General features: G+C 37.8%; 1 protein-coding gene across 2 annotated transcripts in view; it reads left to right on the forward strand.

The window, feature by feature from the left end:
• CRACR2A (calcium release activated channel regulator 2A) overlaps positions 1-19531 on the forward strand; it is a 222323-nt gene that overhangs the window by 9022 nt on the left and 193770 nt on the right. The gene's annotated exons all lie outside the window — the stretch shown is intronic.

The following is a 19531-nucleotide window of genomic DNA, read 5'->3' on the forward strand; positions in this document are numbered from 1 at the left end:
CACACACACACACACACACACACACATACACACAGAAAAAGTCCCCCCAGAGTACAAAAATTATAAAGCCTTTCATATTTTGTAATCCACTTACAACCCCTTTAAGGCGCGGTTTGATTTTCTATTTTGTTTTAAAGCATCATATTCCTTTATCCATGTGAAAAATCCAAAAGTTGGTTTAAAAAAAAAAATGAGAATTCTGTTTGATTTGGAAATGTCATGATGATTTATCAAAGCCTGCTAGGTCCCAAGGGATGCTTCCTGCTGAAGAGTCATTACTTTCACATTTTCATGTGCTGTTAAAATATAAAGACACACACATGTCTACTTTTAAAAAGGAGAAATACATCTCTATATAAATACATGTATGTATATGTATATGAGATATATCTTTATATGTCTATATATGTATGTATATAGACATATATGTATATATGCATATATGTATGTATATATATGTGTATATACTAAAGGTAGACAAAAAACTTGAAGAAGAAAATGTCAAGAAGTGAGAAAAATCCTTTTAAAATGTATCTGAATGACTAAGAATTAATTTCGCTATCCAGAAGACTAAGTTCTGGACAACCTTCCCCTGTGTTTTGAGAGATATTTTTCCAAAACTTTGAGTCCATAAATTATTGGTGGAACTTATCAACACCCAGGACATCCTGTGATCTGAATCATTCCCATTCGACATTTTAAAGCTGTAAAGAGCAACCAGAGAGATTCTCAGGTCTAATTGCCTGTATAGGAGATTTCTACTTAAAAACAGAACACTGTGAAAAATGCTGGAACCATCTGTATGTTCCCCCTTCCCCCTGCCCTGACCCATGTCCAACAAACGTGTAATACCTACAGGTTACTTGTTAAAAGAATAACTACCAACTGTTGTTGAAGGTAATCCAAAATGTCCTTCTCTTCACCCCTCCAAGGTACAGGATGAGTCCAATGGGTGCCCAGAAACAGAAGGTGCAGAGGCTTTGACCATTCTGTCTTCAAGCAGGATACACCTGGATGTCTCCAACTGTATAAGTGGGAAGGAAAGCCTGGCTTAAACAGGTCATATTAGGTACATCCTTCTCAGGAGTTTCTGAAAGATAAGGAGCATTTTGATTAAGGTAAATCTTAATGAAGAAAACTCTTAGATGGTAAGAAGGAACCAAGGGTCATATTATTGGTAGTGTAGCTGCTGCAGGGTCCTGGAAGGGAAATTGCTACTTTTAGAGGTAGAAGTGAGACATATTGAGAACCTGTATTAACAGTGCCTTCCCCAGCAGGTGGTACATGCCAGCGTGTGACTCTCACCTAGGTGAGGAGAGAGAGAAAGAGAGAGAGAGACAGACAGACAGACAGAGACAGAGAGACAGAGAGAGAGGAGAGAGAGAGACAGAGAGAGAGAGAGAGAGAGAGAGAGAGAGAGAGAGAGAGAGAGAGAGAGAGAGAGAGAGAGAGAGCGAGCGAGCACAGGACTATCCAGAGGGTAGAAGGGTAGCAACTGATTGCCGCCAAGCTTAGAAATTGTCCAAGGGTTCTAGCCTTTCTACAGCCTGAACAGATCTGGGATCAGCATCCTCTCAGTTCCTATATGGGGCTTTAGCACCAGGAATTATCCTCCTGCTGGTGGGAGATAAATAACACCGTTCATCTGGGTCAGCTGCTAGGGAAGGGGAGATGTACATTCTCTTTGTTTCTGTGGGTAAAGTCAGCTGACTCTTACCGCAGATAATATTATCAGGCAGGGAGAGATCAAGAGAGACCAGTTGTTGAGATCTTTCTTTGCTGTCATGCTCTCCTAGCCAGGGTTTTACACCCTGGCTTTTGTTTCACATCTGTTCTTGGCTTGGGTTAAAATTATCTACTAGATAAAGATCTCAGCAGCATGAGGCTGTTCTCTCTGAAGTTATTTGTGGAGGGGTGAGGGGTGTGGTGGTGGGGGTCCGGCTCATGTGCTCTTCAGGCACATGGGCATGTAACTTTGCAATTTCTTTTGGTTACCCAACAGAACTTGTCTAGAAGACATACTTCCACTTTTGTTCATTTCCTTTATTAAGTGATTCAGAGGGTATCTATCTACTCAACATGCTAGAGACTTTCTTTTATGACACTTCTTGGAAGTAGTCATTGTTGTAAGATGCTGCAGCCACCAATCCATTCTTGCATTGTTATTATTTTGGTCACCTACAATTTAGATTCTTAGAAATAATGTGTATATAGCTATGGTAGAATACCAATGTTAGAAAGGATGGATTTTGTGTAAGAGGAGAGGCTTGGGATTGTTAAAATTACTACAAAAAGTTTTTACTGCAATCCAACAAAATTTTTTCTGTTTTCAATTCCGGGCTTAGTTCATGCATGATTCATTTGCAATATTTATTTAAGATAGAGGGACAATAGACTAACTCAATGGTCTGTCCAACTCCAGGTCATAATCTGGGTGACAACTGTTCTCTTTAAAAATTTTTTAAATTTATAGAATAAAACAAGCATTTCCATAACATAGTATTTATTTTCTTGATTGCTGTTACAGGAAGGAGATGACTGTTTTAGTCTTTTTGATCAGTGTTCCATTCTTTTTTAGATCTTTGCTGGGGTGTTTGTGGGAGAGTTGGGCTTACCTTCATCCTTTCATGTTTCTGTCTTAACCACTTCCATTTCCTCATGTAGCTTGTAGTGAGGTGTGATAGTCTAAATATTGTGGTTCAACTATCATTAATAATTAACAGTCTCTTTCATTTTGTGTCTGTTTGTTGCCATCCTTCCCAGTTTCATTTACAAAGTTTCATCTGCAAGTTTTTGAGATGAATAGCTTAGTTGGATCTAACATTCAATTTTCTGCAGGCTTGTTTTCTTCTCTACTGCTTTTTACTGTTTCTGTAAGGTGATGCTGCTCAAAATCTTCCATCATTTTCTTCCATAACATTTTGCAGATGAATTTGTAATATGAGCTAATGTTTCCCTTGGTTGTCATGTCCCTCTGCTCGTTAAGAACAAACATTTGATACAGGAGGGACTTCTGGGCTTTTGTGACTTCCTTGATTTGGTGGCTATTTTGCCTTGGTTAATCTTCTCTAAGGAATAGTAATAGTAAGAGTTAATTTCTAAACTTTTATCTATTTACCATTATATAGTCAGTAATTTAATGTTTGCAACTATCATAATTACCTGAAGCAATTTCTTTCCATTGTTACCCATTCCTCTGATTTAGTGTCAATTTTGATCTTAGATCTGTCAATGGTGTGATTACACACAGCTTATTTCCTACCTGTTAAGGTATAGTCTATTTAATTTTTTGTGATTCAGTGTGAGCGTCCTTTTCTCTCCTGTCTCAAAATGCCTTATTCCCTACTCTTGCTCTAATCTTTGGCTCCTTCCCTGTTCCTACAAACATGCTCATGTCTGTCCTATCCATAAAAAGTGCTAACTCCATCCAACCATCTCCACTAGCTATCATCATTTATCCTCTCCCATTGCCAACTAAATTTCTTTAAAAAGCCATCTAGACTCAATGTCTTCATTTCCCTTCTTCTCACTCTCTTTTAAACTCTGGACAAACTGGCTTCTGAACTCATTTTTTAACTGAAACTATTCTGTCCAGAATTACCAATGATCTTTTTAATTGCCAAATCCCATGTCCTTTTTTTTTAAATTCTTTATACTTTCTTTGACATTTTGCATGTTCAGTGGCCACTCTCTCTGTAGACAGGCTAAAGAGTAACTGACAGACCTGAAACTTATCAGTAAATTAGGTAAATCTCTGCCCTAAGCATGTGAAGACAACCCTAGCACAATGGGCAGATGAGAACAGTTTGTTCCAGCAGCCGTGAAGGGAGCTGAAGCAAGCACTGTGGAGGCCTTTGAACTTCAGACATTGAACCACTGCACCCTGGGCCATCAACAGTTTTCTTGACTTTTGTCTTAATACTGGACTTTGATGACTGAAAGAGAGAGTGAGGCTGACAACTTTGTGCGACTCTGCCTCACTTAAAAACCAATTCATATACAAGTCAAGAAGTCACCCCATGATGTCACTGGTCCTCTTCAAAAATGAAGGTCCACTACCACCACCACCAACAGCCTTTACCACTGTAGATCACCTTGTCCTCTTGGATACTCTCTCTTCTCTAGGTTTTCAGTGATTGTTGCCTCCTGGTTCTCCTCCTACCTGTCTGAATAACCAGTGTCCTTGGTTAGTTCTCCATGTAAGTCACAAACACTAGCCTTGGGAGTACTCCGGTGTTCTGTCCTGGACTGTCTTCTCTTTTCTCCATATATTGTCTAGCTTAAGGATCCCATTTGTTCTCATGGGCTCAGTGGTCATTTCTATGTAGATAATTCCCAAATTTTTCTATCCAGCCCTGGTCTCTCCCTTGAGTTTCATTAAGTATCTTTTCGACATCTCAAACCCAAACAGAACTCATTATCTTCTCCTCCAAACCCTACCCACTTCCCAGTTTTCCTACTACTGGAGGAGGGAGGTACCACCATCCTCCAAGTCTCCTAGATTTGCACGCTCTGCATCTTTCCTGGCTCTACACTTGCACTTATCCCATGTAATAGAGACAATCTGTTAGAGAAGGTGGGAAGGGATGAGATCAAGTTGATATTTAGAGAATCTGACCTTGGGACCAAGAAAAGCCATCATATAATTGGATAAGGGGCAGCTAAGTGGCCCAGTGGATAGAGTGCCAGGCCTAGAATCAGGAAAATCTGAGTTCAGACCAGCCTCAGACTCTTACTAGCTGTGTGACCCTGGGGAAGTCACTTTACTCCATTTGCCTCAGTTTCCTCATCTGTAAAATGAGCTGAAGAAGGACATGGCAAACTGCTCCAGTGTCTTTGCCAAGAAAATCCCAAATGGAGTCAAGAAGAGGCTGTCACTATTGAAACAACTGAACAGTAACAGCAAATCAGAGGTGGATGTGCTATTTTGTTAATTTCCTAGACTTAAGAAAGTGATACAGAAAATGCTATCAATGCAAACTGACGTGAAAAGCATACCATGCATACATTCTTAAAAGTCAGTTGTCAAGCATTTACTAGCATACCTCTGTGTAATATTATCATGTTTGACATGCTATATTGAAAAGTGTAATCAATCCAGACAGTTGCAAATTTGGTCATTGAATTTATAAAGAGTTAGATAGCTCCTGGGAGGGTGGATTATGGAAATATTGTACTTCTTGCTGGTCTCTCAGGAATAGAGAAGGAAGCTTTCACGGCTTGAATTCTTGAAATTTCTTCTTAGTGTTACAGAGGGCTGTCCACACTATTGTACAGAAGCTATCCCTTTTGGGATATGTATGGGAATAAAATCTTAAAGACCATAGCTCTGATTTCCATGAATTATTACAGTTAACAAAACATTCTGTTCATAACAAACCCTTGAATTTGATAATGCAAGTGTCATTATCCCTACTTTACAGAGTAGGGAATTGAGGCCCAAAGAAATGCCTTTTTGAGTTTTTTTGATTTGTCAAAGCTATTTGTATAGCTGGTAAGTGGCAGATCTTGTACCTAAATCCAAATATGTCCCCAGTAGTCCCTGAAAGACCAGCAGATACCAGCAGAGCAATGCAGCCCCTAGAGATACCACACTCAGTAGAAAGCAGGCTCTGGGAGAGCAGTGGGATGATATTACTGGAAGCCTCATGTGGTCTTGTGTAAATTAGGTGACTTCAGGGACTTCCATGGGAGCATCTGAACTATGTTCATTTCGTATGAGTTGGTCCTTCATGTTTGATTCCTGCTTGTGCCTTCTCTCCCCACTAATGGTGTGTGCATTTGGAAGTTACTACATTTGTGGGAGAGTATATTTATGTGGGGGAATTTTTGTTAGTGACTTTTCATACTTTGCTATTTCTTTATTTTAAATATTTTTATGTCATTTTTCCCATTACATATAAAAACAATTTTAAACATTCTTTTTTTAAATTTGAGTTCCAAATTCTCTGCCTTCCTCTTCTCTCTCCTCCTCACTCAATCAAGAAGGTAATAGGTTACTTCTTGAAATGTTTTTACTTGAACAAATTTTGTTCTGTGGCAGATTAGAGAAAAAATAAATAGGTCCAGCCTTGTGAGTTATTGTTGTAAGTCAAGGCAGGCACCCAGAGTATCATATATCTGAGGTAACTATCCTGGAGGGTCCCAACTTTCACTTGGGGGTGTCCCAAATACTACATTGACAGTACTTAAAATGAACACTAAAATTTAAGATGATCAAATGTCCCATGAAATGGTGTTTATTCTTATGTTTGGGCACATATTAAATCCAGCTCCCTGCTAAATTCTTTATTTACTTCTCTTTCATTCTTTCTCTAAGAATTTACTAAGGAACTCTTATGTTTTAGGTGCTAGGGACAGAAAGACAGAAACAAATAGCTTTAACCTAAAGAAGCTAACATTTTATTAGAGAAAAGAGTATGAAAGCCAACAAATCAATACAGAATAAATAAATAAATACAGTGTTTTCTGGGAGAGGGAACTAGTAACTATAGGGTAAATGATAGGTTTCCTATAGAAAGTAGAACTTGACCTGAGCCAATCATTTCAGGAATACCAATTTGGCAATGGTGTGGAGGACAAATGAGGGACAGGAAGGGGGAGATTCATTAGGAAACTGTTGCAATAGTGCCAGTAAGAAGCATTGAGATCTTAAAGTAGGGTCGTGGCTTCATCAGTGGAGAGGAGAAAGATACAAAATGTGTTGTGGAGACAGAATTAAGAATTTAACCACATTGGCTATTGGAGCTAAGAGAAGGGGAAGAGTCCAGAGTTTTGAATTTCTCTGACTAAAGGGGTGATATTTTCTTTTTCTTTTTTTAATTAATTAATTTAACTTTTAACATTCATTTTCACAAAATTTTGGGTTCCAAATTTTCTCCCCATTTCTCCCCTCCCCCACCCCAAAATGCTGAGCATTCTAATTGCTCCTATCACCAATCTGCCCTCTCTTCTAACATCCCTCCCTTCCCTTGTCCCCATCTTCTCTTTTGTCCTGTATGGCCAGATAACATTCTATACACCATTACCTGTATTTCTTATTTTCTAGTAGCAAGGATAATACTCGACAGTTGTTCCTAAAACTTTGACTTCCAACTTCTCTTCATCCCTTCCTCTCCGCCCATTCCCTTTGGGAAGGCAAGCAATTCAATATAGGCCATATCTGTGTAGTTTTGCAAGTGACTTCCATATTAGTCGTGTTGTGTAAGACTAACTATATTTCCCTCCATCCTATCCTGCCCCCCATTGCTTCTGTTCTCTCTTTGGATCCTGTCCCTCCCCAAGAGTGTTGACCTCAAATTGCTCCCTCCTCCCACTGTCCTCCCCTCCATCATTGCCCCCACCCCTCCTATCCTCTTCTCCCCCACTTATCTGTATTGTAAGATAGGTTTTCATACCAAAATGAGGGTGCATTTTATTCCTTCCTTTAGTCGAATGTGGTGAGAGTAAGCTTCATGTTTTTTTTCTCACCTCCCCTCTTTTTCTCTTCGCTGAAAAGTTTTTTACTTGCCTCTTTTATAAGAGACAATTTGCCCCATTCCATTTCTCCCTTTCTCCTCCCAGTATATTTCTCTCTCACCACTAAATTTCATTTTTTTAAGATATGATCCCATCCTATTCAATTCACTCTGTGCTGTGTGTGTGTGTGTGTGTGTGTGTGTGTGTGTGTGTGTGTAATCCCACCAACTTCCCAGATACTGAAAAGTTTCAAGAGTTACAAATATTGTCTTTCCATGTAGGAATGTAAACAGTTCAACTTCAGTAAGTCCCTTATGACTTCTCTTTGCTGTTTACCTTTTCATGCTTCTCTTCATTCTTGTGTTTGAAAGTCAAATTTTCTTTTCAGCTCTGGTCTTTTCATCAAGAATGCTTGAAAGTCCTCTATTTCATTGAAAGACCATTTTTTCCCCTGAAGTATTATACTCAATTTTGCTGGGTAGGTGATACTTGGTTTTAGTCCTAGTTCCTTTGACTTCTGGAATACCCTATTCCATGCCCTTTGATCCCTTAACGTAGAAGCTGCTAGATCTTGTGTTATCCTGATTGTATTTCCACAATACTTGAATTGTTTCTTTCTATTCTATTCTATTCTATTCTATTCTATTCTATTCTATTCTATTCTATTCTATTCTATTCTATTCTATTCTATTCTATTCTATTCTATTCTATTCTATCCTATATTTTCTCCTTGACCAGGGAACTCTGGAATTTGGCCACAGTGTTCCTAGGAGTTTCTCTTTTTGGATTTCTTTCAGGTGGTGATCAGTGGATTCTTTCAATATTGATTTTGCCCCCTGGTTCTAGAATATCAGAGCAGTTTTCCTTGATAATTTCATGAAAGATGATGTCTAGGCTCTTTTTTTGTTCATGGCTTTCAGGTAATCCCATAATTTTTAAATTGTCTCTCCTGGATCTATTTTCCAGGTCAGTTGTTTTTCCAATGAGATATTTCACATTATCTTCCATTTTTTCATTCATTTGGTTTTGTTTTGTGATTTCTTGGTTTCTCATAAAGTCATTAGCCTCCATCTGTTCCATTCTAATTTTGAAAGAACTATTTTCTTCAGTGAGTTTTTGAACCTCCTTTTCCATTTGGCTAATTCTGCTTTTGAAAGCATACTTCTCCTCACTGGCTTTTTGAACCTCTTTTGCCAGTGGAGTTAGCCTATTTTTCAAGGTGCTATTTTCTTCAGCATTTTTTTGGGTCTCCTTTAGCAAGGTGTTGACCTGCTTTTCATACTTTTCTTGCATCTCACTCATTTCTCTTCCCAGTTTTTCCTCCACGTAACTTGATTTTCAAAATCCTTTTTGAGCTCTTTCATGGCCTGAGCCCATTGAATATTTATTTTAGATGTTTGGTATACAGAAGCCTTGACTTGTATGTGTTTCCCTGATGGTAAGCATTGTTCTTCCTCTTCTGAAAGGATGGGAAGAGATAGCTGTTCACCAAGAAAGTAACCTTCTATGATCTTATTATTTTTCCCTTTTTTGGGTCCTTTGTCAAGAGAAGGGTATACTCTGGGAATCTGTGAGATCTCCGTTCCTCCAAGGTGGCACAATCAAACATGTACTGCTCTGGATGCCAGAGAGGGATTTTTGTGTCCAGAATCTTAGCAGTTACCTCTCCACAGCCTTCTGGCCTCCAGTTCCACCAAGTCAGCACTGGGGGCTGATTATCAGATATGCTGGATGGACAGAGCCGCCATTTAGTGTGAGACAAAGACCAGCTTACCCAGGGCCTCCACCCAGGGCTGAGGTAAGACTCAGATCTTCAGTGACTCCAGGGCTTTTTACGTTCCAACAATGGAAGGTCTGTATGGGCTGCTGTGCAGCCTCTGTGGCTGCTACCTGCTGCAGGAGCTATGGGAAGGCCCTTCTCCCTTCCTGGCCAGCTGATAAAACCTCATCACTGACCTTTGGCACCTGTGGATTGAGGGACCTGAGGACCTGCAACTGCAACTGGAGATTCCACCCCCGAGGTGTCCTTCTCCCAGAGTCTCATCTTGCCGTGCAGCCAAGGCTAGGCTGGGCTTCCTGCTTGGCTCTGCGCCCAGCACAACCGATGTTTCCGTGGGCCTTTCAGGTCCCCGTGGGCTGGAAATCTCCTCCAGTCTGTTGTTCTCCACATCTGCTGCTCCAGAATTTGTTGAGAGTCTCTCTCTACAGGTATTTTGTGGGCTGCGTGGGAAGACCCTGCATAAGTGTGTCTTTCTAGTCTGTCATCTTGGCTCCTCCCCCAAGGGGTGATATTTTCAACAGAAGTAAGGAAGTTATAGAGAGAGGAGCTTTCAGGGAAAATATAACATTCTGATAAGGATTTGTTGAGTTTGAGATACCTATAGGCCACCAAGCTGAATGAAAGGAAATTTTAACCTGCTGGGCTATGTTCTTCTCATTTGTAAAATGAAAGACTTCTTACTAAATGATCCTGAAAGCCATTTACATGACAGCCAAATTCTATAAGTTCTCTTTTCTCCCTAATTCTGGAATGGCCTTTCCCTCTTTGATGTGTTGAATTCCTGCCTGTCCTTTACAATCCAAATCATATGCCACTTGCTCCAGGAAGTCAACTCAGATTGCTAAAACTGGCAATGACCTTCCTCATAGACTTCCCATGGTACTTTGTTCTTGTACTGTGTTGTGCTTCATTAAACTTACATAATTTTGTTATCCTCTTCTGTGTTTGTTTGTTATCTCCATTTTACATTGTAAATTCTATGAGGACATTGTCTCTTATATAAACTTTGCATTTTCTCCAGCTTCATAAGCACCCTATTCTGGGCAAATTAGCGTTTAATAATTGTTTTTGAATTAATAAATAAATGAATTCAATTTTTATAGTCTGTCCTCTCCTGATCCTGTGCCTTTCCATGTATGTAGCCAAGTGGATGCATTTTGTGTCCCCTCCTAGTGATTTGTACAGCAGTCTTATACAGTAGTAGGTGGAGGTGTTTGGAGGGAAAGAAAAGAATAGTGGTGCTTTTTTTTGGTAAATTCTTTTATTTACTTTAAACTTGAATACAATATGAGAAAAGAAAAAAAGTGCCTTGCCATGTACACAGTAGAGCACGAGAGGATTCAATATAAAGCAGTAAATTTCCATTTCAAGAAAAATCATATAATAAACCCTACACATTGTTTTCAAAGCTGCCCACCTTTTCTTTGTTTCCTTCTAGGTTTTCTTTTGTTCTCCACTGTGCACTTTTTACTTTATTTTTTCCCTCTCCTCCCCTCACCCTACAGAAGGCTACAATTAAACATGAATACATATATACACACATATAGATATACATAACCTTACACATAAACACACATACATATTATATATGTATATAAAACTTATATATACGTATATGTATAACACCATACTATGCTTATTTCTTTTTGTCATCTGTTTCTCTGAAGATGGATAGCATCTTTCTTCATAATTCCAAGTCTTTCTATGTTTTTCTAAATCAACCAGCTTATCATTTCCTACACCACAGTGATATTCCAACCCAATCACATCCTATCAGAGAGATTGTCTGTGAAAGTTTTACCACATTTTTCTGCATTCCTTCTCTTCTTGACTGCATAGGTTTTATTTATACAAAAAAATTTTAATTTAAAATAGTAAAAATTATCCATTTTATACTTCAACAATGCTCTCACCTTATAATATAATTTAAGGTTTGATTTTGCTGGATCTGCTTCCTTTACATCTTTTCCTCTTGGTTTCTTTGAAGTTCCTGGACTTTTGTTCTTCTAAATGAATTTAGTTATAATTTTTTCTAAGCAAGATAATTTTTTTATTTTAATTGGTATAATGACAAATATTACTTCAGTTACTTAGATATGACTTTATTTGTAAAAAAAGTATTTTATGTTTATGTTTGTATAGTTCCTGTGTCTGTTTTGGTAGATATACCCTTAGATAAATTGTACTGTCTAGTTATTTTAATGGGCCTAAAGCAATATTAAATAATATTGCTGACACATACTATAGTTTCCTTGTTTTTTTCTTTTGGGCAAATCTGTTTTAGCTTTAGCTTTGTCTGAGATCATGATTGCTACCCCTACTTTTTTTTTTTTTACATAATAAATTCTACTCCAGTTCTTTTTTTTAAATCATTTTGTGTATCTCTCATTTTTATAACATTTCCTGAAAGCAGCATACTGTTGAATTCAAATTTTTAATCTGCTGTAAGTTTCCATTTTATGGGTAAATTCATCCCATTCACATTCTAAGTTATAATTACTTATGTATTTTCCTTCTTATTTTTTCCTCACTATCCTTCTTACCTTATTCCCATCCCTACTCACTCCTCTGCTTTACTTCTACCTGGTACCTTGCCCTCCTTTTCCTTAAACTACCCACCCTTCTAAGAGTCCCTTCTTTATGCTCTCCCCCCACCCTGTCCCCTTGTCCTCTTATTTCTTTCTGAATTTAGAAGACTTTTATATCCTTCTAAATATATACGCTGTTAACTCTTTAATCCATTCTCCATAAGAGTAAGGTCTTGGCACTATTGGCCTTCCCCTCTACTAGCTTCTTCTGTATCAGTTTTTACTATTATGCCACATTTGTATGAGACAATTATTCCTTTTTTTAATCTCTCCCTACATAGTTTTATTTTTTAAGAATCACTCCATCATTCAGAGCTCAGCCTAGGCTTTCCTTTCAAATTGTCCAAATAATCTTAACAGACACAAGAGTACTGATAATATTTTCACATATAAGGAGTAACCAATTTGGCCCTGAGTTCTTTATAATTGGTCTTTAATGTTTAACTATATGTACAATTTTCCTTTAAGTTCTGCTGTTTTTGTCGCAAATACCTGAAAGTCTTTTAGCTAATTAAATGCCCATTTTTAAAATTCAGCATTATATTTAACTTTGCTGCATAAGTTACCTTTGATCATAACCCCAATTCTTTTGCTTTATGAAATGTATTATTCCAAGACTTATAGTTCTTCCACATAGTAGCTGCTAGGTCTTGTGTAATCCTTATTGTAGCTCCATGATATTTAATTTTTTTCTTGTTGCTTTCAACATTTTCTCCTTAACCCGGGAGCTTTGAGAATTGGCTATGATATTCCTGTAAGTTTTCCTTCTGGGAGCTCTTTCAGGTAGTGATGAGTGGTTTTTCCTATTTCTGCTTTGCCTTCTTGTTCTAGAACTTCAGGGCAACTGTCCTCGATAATTTCTCATCATCTTCAATCAAGATTCTTTTTTTTTTTTTTGTAGTTTTCAGGTAGTTTGACTATTCTTCTATTATTATTTCTTCTCTATCTGTTCTCCAGATCAGTTGTTTTTCTGATGAGATGCTTCACATTCTCTTCTATTTTTTCATTCTTTTGTTTTTGTTTTATTATTTCTTCCTGTCTTAGAACATCATTAGCTTCCCTTTGCCCATTTCTAGTTTTCAAGGAATTGTTTTCTTCCTTAAGTTTTTGATTCTCTATTTCAAGTTGATTGACTTCCTTTTCATAATTTTCTTGAATTGCTCTTACTTTTTTCCTAATTTTTCCTCAATATCTCTTATTTGAGTTTCAAAGTCCTTTTTAACTTTTTCCAAAAACTCTTTTTTATGCTTGGGACCATTTGATGTTTCTCATTGAAAAAGAGTGACTTTTTTAGCTCCATTATCTTCTTCTGAATATGAATGCAGATCTTCTCTATCCCCATAGTAGCTGTCTATCATTGGATTCTTTCTCCTTTGCTTACTCATTTTTATTTTATTTTGTTTTTTAACAGCTATTAGCACAATCAAATTCTAGTCCCCAGGTATGGAAGACAGTGCCCCAAGACTCAGGTCCTTCTTTCTGTTATTTTCTGAGGTCTCAACCTATTTTCCCAGTGGCTCAACCTTGGACTCTTCTCTCTTAGGAATGCTAAGCTGCAGGTAGGGCCCCCAGCCCTTGTGAATGTTGCTCTCTGTGGTCCCTGGTGGCTGCAGACTAGAACCTTTATGACCTGGAACTGAAACCAAGGACTCTGTTCTCCTGCTAGTGCCCACAGCCAGTTGGGTCCCCTGACCCTCTGTTACTGTACTCACTAGGTGTGTGCTTGCACCTTCTTCCCAGTCTGGGATGTGTCTGGTCAGCACAGCTGTGCTTGGCATCCATAAACAATGGAAGGTCCTTCAGTCTTCTTATACTCAGACATCAAACTCTGACACTGTCCATGAGATGAAAGTATCTAAAAATGAGGCTTCCTCTAAACTCAGTTGCTCACCAGGGCTCCTTATTTATGGATTCCACAGAGTCATTCTCGAGGTGTTTGCACTTCACTCAGGCTAAACCTCTGCCTTTGGAGCTGGGGTTTTCTCAAGTTTTCCTAGGAGAACAACTGCTTTATCCTGATTTCTTTATTTCTGCTGCTCTATGTTCCCTCTGAGGCAATGCTCTGTCTTTTTTTGTGGAAGAAATTTGGAGAGCTAAAAGTTTTCTGACCTACTCCACCATCTCTCTGGAATCCTTTCTCAATAATAACACTTCAAAAATTATTATTCTTTCATTCTTAGTATTCTTCTTTACAAAGAAATTTGAGTTCCCAATTTTGCCATCCCTCCAGCCTCTCCTACCCTCACTGAGAAATCAAACAATATAATATCAATTATACAGGTGAAATCATGCAAAACATATTTACATATTAGCAATGTCACCAAAAAGCAAGAAAAATAAAGTGAAAAAATTATACCTCAATTTGCACTCGGAATTCTTTAGTTCTCTCTCTAGAGATGGCTAGTACTTTTCATCATGAGTTTTTGGAATTGTCCTGGATCATTGTATTGACCAGAATGGATAAGTCTTTTGCAACTGATCACCATTACAATGTGTATCTCTTGGTTCTGCTCACTTCATTATGCAGCTGTTCATGTAGGTCTTTCCAGGTTTTTTCTGAAACTACCTCCCTCATCATTTCTTACAGCACATATTCTCATAGTATTCTATCACAATCTTTTGATGTAATGGCTGGACAATCCTCATTCCCAGATTAATGGTGTTTCACAGATAACACATGGGAGGCACTGGCATATTTGAACTCCAGCCTCTAACAGGTTTAGTCTTGATCTGGTCAGACAGGGAGGACAGGAAGACAGCTCTGTAGGGATTCATATTCTTACTTTATTCTAGTCTAGTATTCTCAAAAGGATTTGCTGATAATGGGAACACCAGCTCCTACAGCATTCCCTAATCACCCTTCTCGCAGGGACAAGCTAGAATATGGTAGGAGCTACAACTCATATAGAATTCCTTAAACCTCGATGGGGGCTGGTTGAGGCAAACACAGATTTCCCCCAAGCCTTGATGGGAGCCAATTAAGACACACACAGCATTGTACTTGTCATATTTCCATATGGGTTCCCCACTCATTGACCAATGCCCACTTGCTTTATAGGGCAACAGACAAAGAAGGCATATTGCCAACAATAGCCTCATAACTTAACTTTAGCAATGTTGTTATTTGACACAAACATAGTAAATATCATATTATGTCACCCCATATCTCATTGCATGGCCTCAGTAGGACTGCCTATCACTATGATTTTAGCACTTACTTTCTAGGGTCCTTGTAGCTATTCTGAAAGTTATTATCTAACATCTGAAAACTATAGATTTCCATGGCCGTGGATCCTAAGAAATTAAACTCTAAGAAAGAATAACAAAATCCTTCTTATCCTTCCTGATTGGTATCTCCTAAATTTCCAATTCTTTGCATCCACAAAAAACAGCCACTATAAATATTTTTGGACATATGAGTCCTTTTCTTTTTTCTTTGATCGCTTTGTGATATAGACCTAGTAGTGGTATTGCTGTGGCAGATGGTATGCTCAGTTTTATAACCCTTTGGGCATTGTTCCAAATTATTCTCCAGTATGATTGGACAGTTCACAACCCCACCAGTAGTTTATTAGTAAGTACACCCATTTTCCATATCTCCTCTAGCATTTGTCATTTTTAACAGTTTGTGATTGTACCTTAGAGTTGTTTTAATTTTCATTTGTCTAATCAATGGAGATTTAGAACATTTTTATGACTATAGATAACTTTGATTTCTTTTTCTGAAAACTGTCTATTCATATCCTTTGACCATTTATCAGTCTTATTTTTATAAATTTATCTCAGTTTCCCAGATATTTGAGAAAAAAGCCTTCATCAGAGAAACTTGAGAAAATTTTTGATATTTCTTCATTGTATAGGGTACCTTTTTAGCAAAATATAGTTTCCCTAATTATTTCCTTTAATTAGGTCTATCTTTGCTTTTTGCTCCCCTTGCCTTTTTTATTTCAACTGGAGTAGAAAGCAGTCTTTTTTAGTATCTTCTTTTAACTTTGTATCTTTCCATTTCAAGTATGTCTCTGTAAACATCATATTGTTGGATTCTGGTTTCTAATCCATTCTGCTAGCCATTTCCATTTTATGAGTGAATTTATTCCATTCACAGTTATGATTATCAAATGTGTATTTCCCTTCATTTCATTTTCTTTTGTTTATCCTTCTTTCTCTTTTTTTATCCTGTCTGTACTCAAAAATCTGTTTTGCTTCTAACTATAGCCTCCCTTAATCTGATCTCCTTTTTATCATTCTGTTTTCTCTTTCCTTCCCATTTTATTTCCCTGTTGAGTAAGATAGATTTCAATACCCAACTGTGTGTGTGTGTGTTTGTGTGTGTGTGTGTGTGTGTGTGTGTGTGTGTGTATATATTCTTCTCTCTTTGAACCAATTCTAGTGAGAATGAGCTTCAAGCATTGCCTGCCACCTACCCAATTTCCCACTCCATTATAAAAGCTCTTCCTTGTTTGCTTCTTTTATATGAGAACATGTTCCCCATTCTACTTCTCCCTTACACCTTTTTCCAGTGCATCCCTCTATCTCACCCTTTGATTTTTTTTGAGATCACCAACTTAATCAGTTCACACCCATGCTCTCTTTCCATGTAGACTCTTTTTGACTAATCTAATAATGATTAAGTTCTTAGGAGTTACATGTATCAGCTTCTCATATAAGAATACAAATAGCTTAACTATTGAATCCTTTTTGGTTTCTTTTTCATATTTATCTTTTTATGCTTCTCTTGAGTCTTGTGTTTTTCACATTTTCTATTAAGCTCTGGTTTTTTAATCAAGAATGACTGGAAATCTTTTATTTAATTAAATATCCACCTTTCCTCTCTGTGGTATTTCCTGACTACTTAGTTTTGCTGAGTAGATTATTCTTTGTTGTTTACTAACTCCTTTGCTTTTTAAAATATGATATTCCAATCCCTTCACTTCTTTAATGTGGAAACTGCTAAATCTTGTGTGATTCTAACTGTGGCTCCACAATATTTGAATTTTATTTTTCCTAACTGCTTGCAATATTTTCTCCATGACCTGGGAACTCAGGAATTTGGCTATAATATTCCTGGGACTTTCCATTTTGAGATCTCTTTCACGAGGTGATAGGAGGATTCTCTCAATTTCTATTTCCCCTTTGGATCTAAGATATTGGGGCAGTTTTACATGATTGTTCCTTGAATTATAATGTCTAATCTTTTTTTATCATGGCTTTTAGGTAGAATAGTAATTCTTAAATTATATCTATTCAATCTATTTTCCACATGTTTAGATATTTTATTAGTTGTTTAGATAGTTCGCATTTTCATTTTTTTCTTTTGACTTTGCTTTGTTGTGACTTCATATCTTGTGGAATCATTAGCATCTACTTGCTCAGTTCTAATTTTTAAGGAATTAATTTTTTCAGTGAGCTTTTGCACCTACTTTTCCATTTGGTCTTTTCTGCTTTTTAAGAAGCTCTTTTCTTCATTGAATTTTTGTGCCTCTTTTACCATTTAACCAATTCTTATTTTTTAAAGATTTTTTCCTTCAGTATTTTTTGTATGTCTTTTATCAAGTTGTTAGTTCTTTTTTCATAATTTTCTTGCATCACTCTCATTTCTTTTCTCAATTTTTCCTCTATTACTCTTATCTCTTTATTTTTTTCCTGAAATTCTTGTCAGACCTGGATCCAATTTGCATTTCCTTTGAGGTTTTGCTTGTTGCTGTTTTCACATTGTTGTCTTCTGAGTTTATGTCTTGGTCTTCTCTGCCACTGTAGTGCTTTTTTATGGTCATGGTTTTTTTTTTGTTATTTGTTCATTTTCCAAACCTATTTCTTACCTTTGAATTTAATGTTAAATTTGGGCTCTGCTCACTGAGGGATGGAGAGGCAGTGTCCCAAGCTTCAGGCTTTGTCATGCTGCAGTTTTCAGAGGTAGTTCTGGGGGTCTCAGGTTTTCAGTGCTTCCAAGGTGGTTTGATCTAGAGAGAGATGTGGTCACTGCTGTCCTCATCAGTGCTCTTGTGTTTACCAAGGAAGACCTCTCTGTTCTCCTGTAGCTGCAAGTACTAATGCTATTCTCTGCCCTAGAATTGCTAAGAGGGATCCTGCTCCTTTGCGCCAACCACAACTCCACTTTCGAACTGTGATCTTGAAATTCTTATGGGCGGTAGAGTTGCCAATCAGTGTCAGGTTTTGTGCCCAGTGCCAACAAACAGTCCCCCTGTAATCTCTTTCTGACCAGTTGTCCAGCTACCTTACTGTCTCTGGGATGAGAGTTCCTGAAGCTGCTGACACTGTAACTGTTGCAGCTATCTCCAAGTCTCATTGCTAGTTCTTCCACTGCCTGTGCTCCAGGCCTGTCCCTTACCCCAGTGTCACAGATCTCTCCACTAACCTTAGGCTGGGAAAAATGTCTCACCCTGACCTTTTGTTGACTTTGCTGCTCAGAAATTTGATTTGAGGCATTATTTTAAATTGTTTGGAGAGGAACGTTGGGAGAGTTCAATTGAGTTATTGCCTGTACGCTTGCCATATTGGCTCCACCACAGTAGATCAAATCATATGTTGAAATGTGATTGGAGTTTATGGTCATTTTGTGACCTGATGAAATATGAGCTTCATATATCTGTCAGCCAAAGTATATTTTCTTTTCCCCCTCTCTCCTTTCCTTCCTTCACTTCTCTCTCTCCTTCCTTTCTTCTTTCTTTCCTTCCTTCTTATCAGTCATCTAGAGAATAGCTTGGCATAGTAGGTAGAGTGCTGGGTTTAGAGTCAGGAAAATAGGTTCAAATCTGCCTCTGACACTTAACAGGCAAGTCATTCAATCTCTGTGTGACTAGGGCAAATCTGTAGGATTCATCAATTGACTCATATATGAGTTACAATCTGCATTGGTTAAGGGAGTAAATGAGTATGTATGCACACATGCACATGCACACTCACACTTATACACATGTATGCATGAGAAAACCATCATAGTGGATAGAATGTTAGATAGAGTAAGGAAGACATGTTCAAATCCTGTCATTGACACTCATTTGGTGATCTTGGGAAAATCATTCTTTTGACTTATCTACTTTTTATATTTATGTTCTACACTGATAAATAAACATACACACACAGACATACATAGATGTTATACTAGATCCCATACTAGGAAATAATCACATTTCAGACACTTAAGCCTGTATCTAGCCTGGCACCTGAAACGAGAAACCACAAGTATGGTACACATGCAGGAGAACTAGTCTTCATCTCTATACACGCATACAAAATGACACTCCATATCCCCCCACACCTCTACCCATTTTAAATGGGATAATAAGATAGTCTTTTTCCCAAAGGAATATTTGAGTCATAAAGGAAAGAGGAAGAATCCTGGGACTTAGTGGACAAAGGCAGTCTTTTATTTTGACTCTTGCCTCATTTGTTGGGATTGGACTTGTTTTTATCGATCCCAGAGGAGCCCACTGAGTGGTGCAAGATAGTAGCTAAACAGTATAAAAATATGGACAGATGAAGTTTGGCCAAGGGTATTACTGAAGAATGTAGAGGTGGAGGGTAAGGAACATGAAAGGCAGGGTTATGTAGGGGTATGAATGCCAGGTGACCCATGCCCTTTTCTGGTACCCATCTCTTAAAACAGGAGATTCTCTGTTTTCACTTGTACAAAATAAATTACTGAATTATAGACTCCTTACATCCCTAGTCCTAAGGATCATCA

Source organism: Notamacropus eugenii, chromosome 3 (genome assembly GCF_028372415.1).
Source record: "Notamacropus eugenii isolate mMacEug1 chromosome 3, mMacEug1.pri_v2, whole genome shotgun sequence".
Classification (NCBI taxonomy): domain Eukaryota; kingdom Metazoa; phylum Chordata; class Mammalia; order Diprotodontia; family Macropodidae; genus Notamacropus; species Notamacropus eugenii.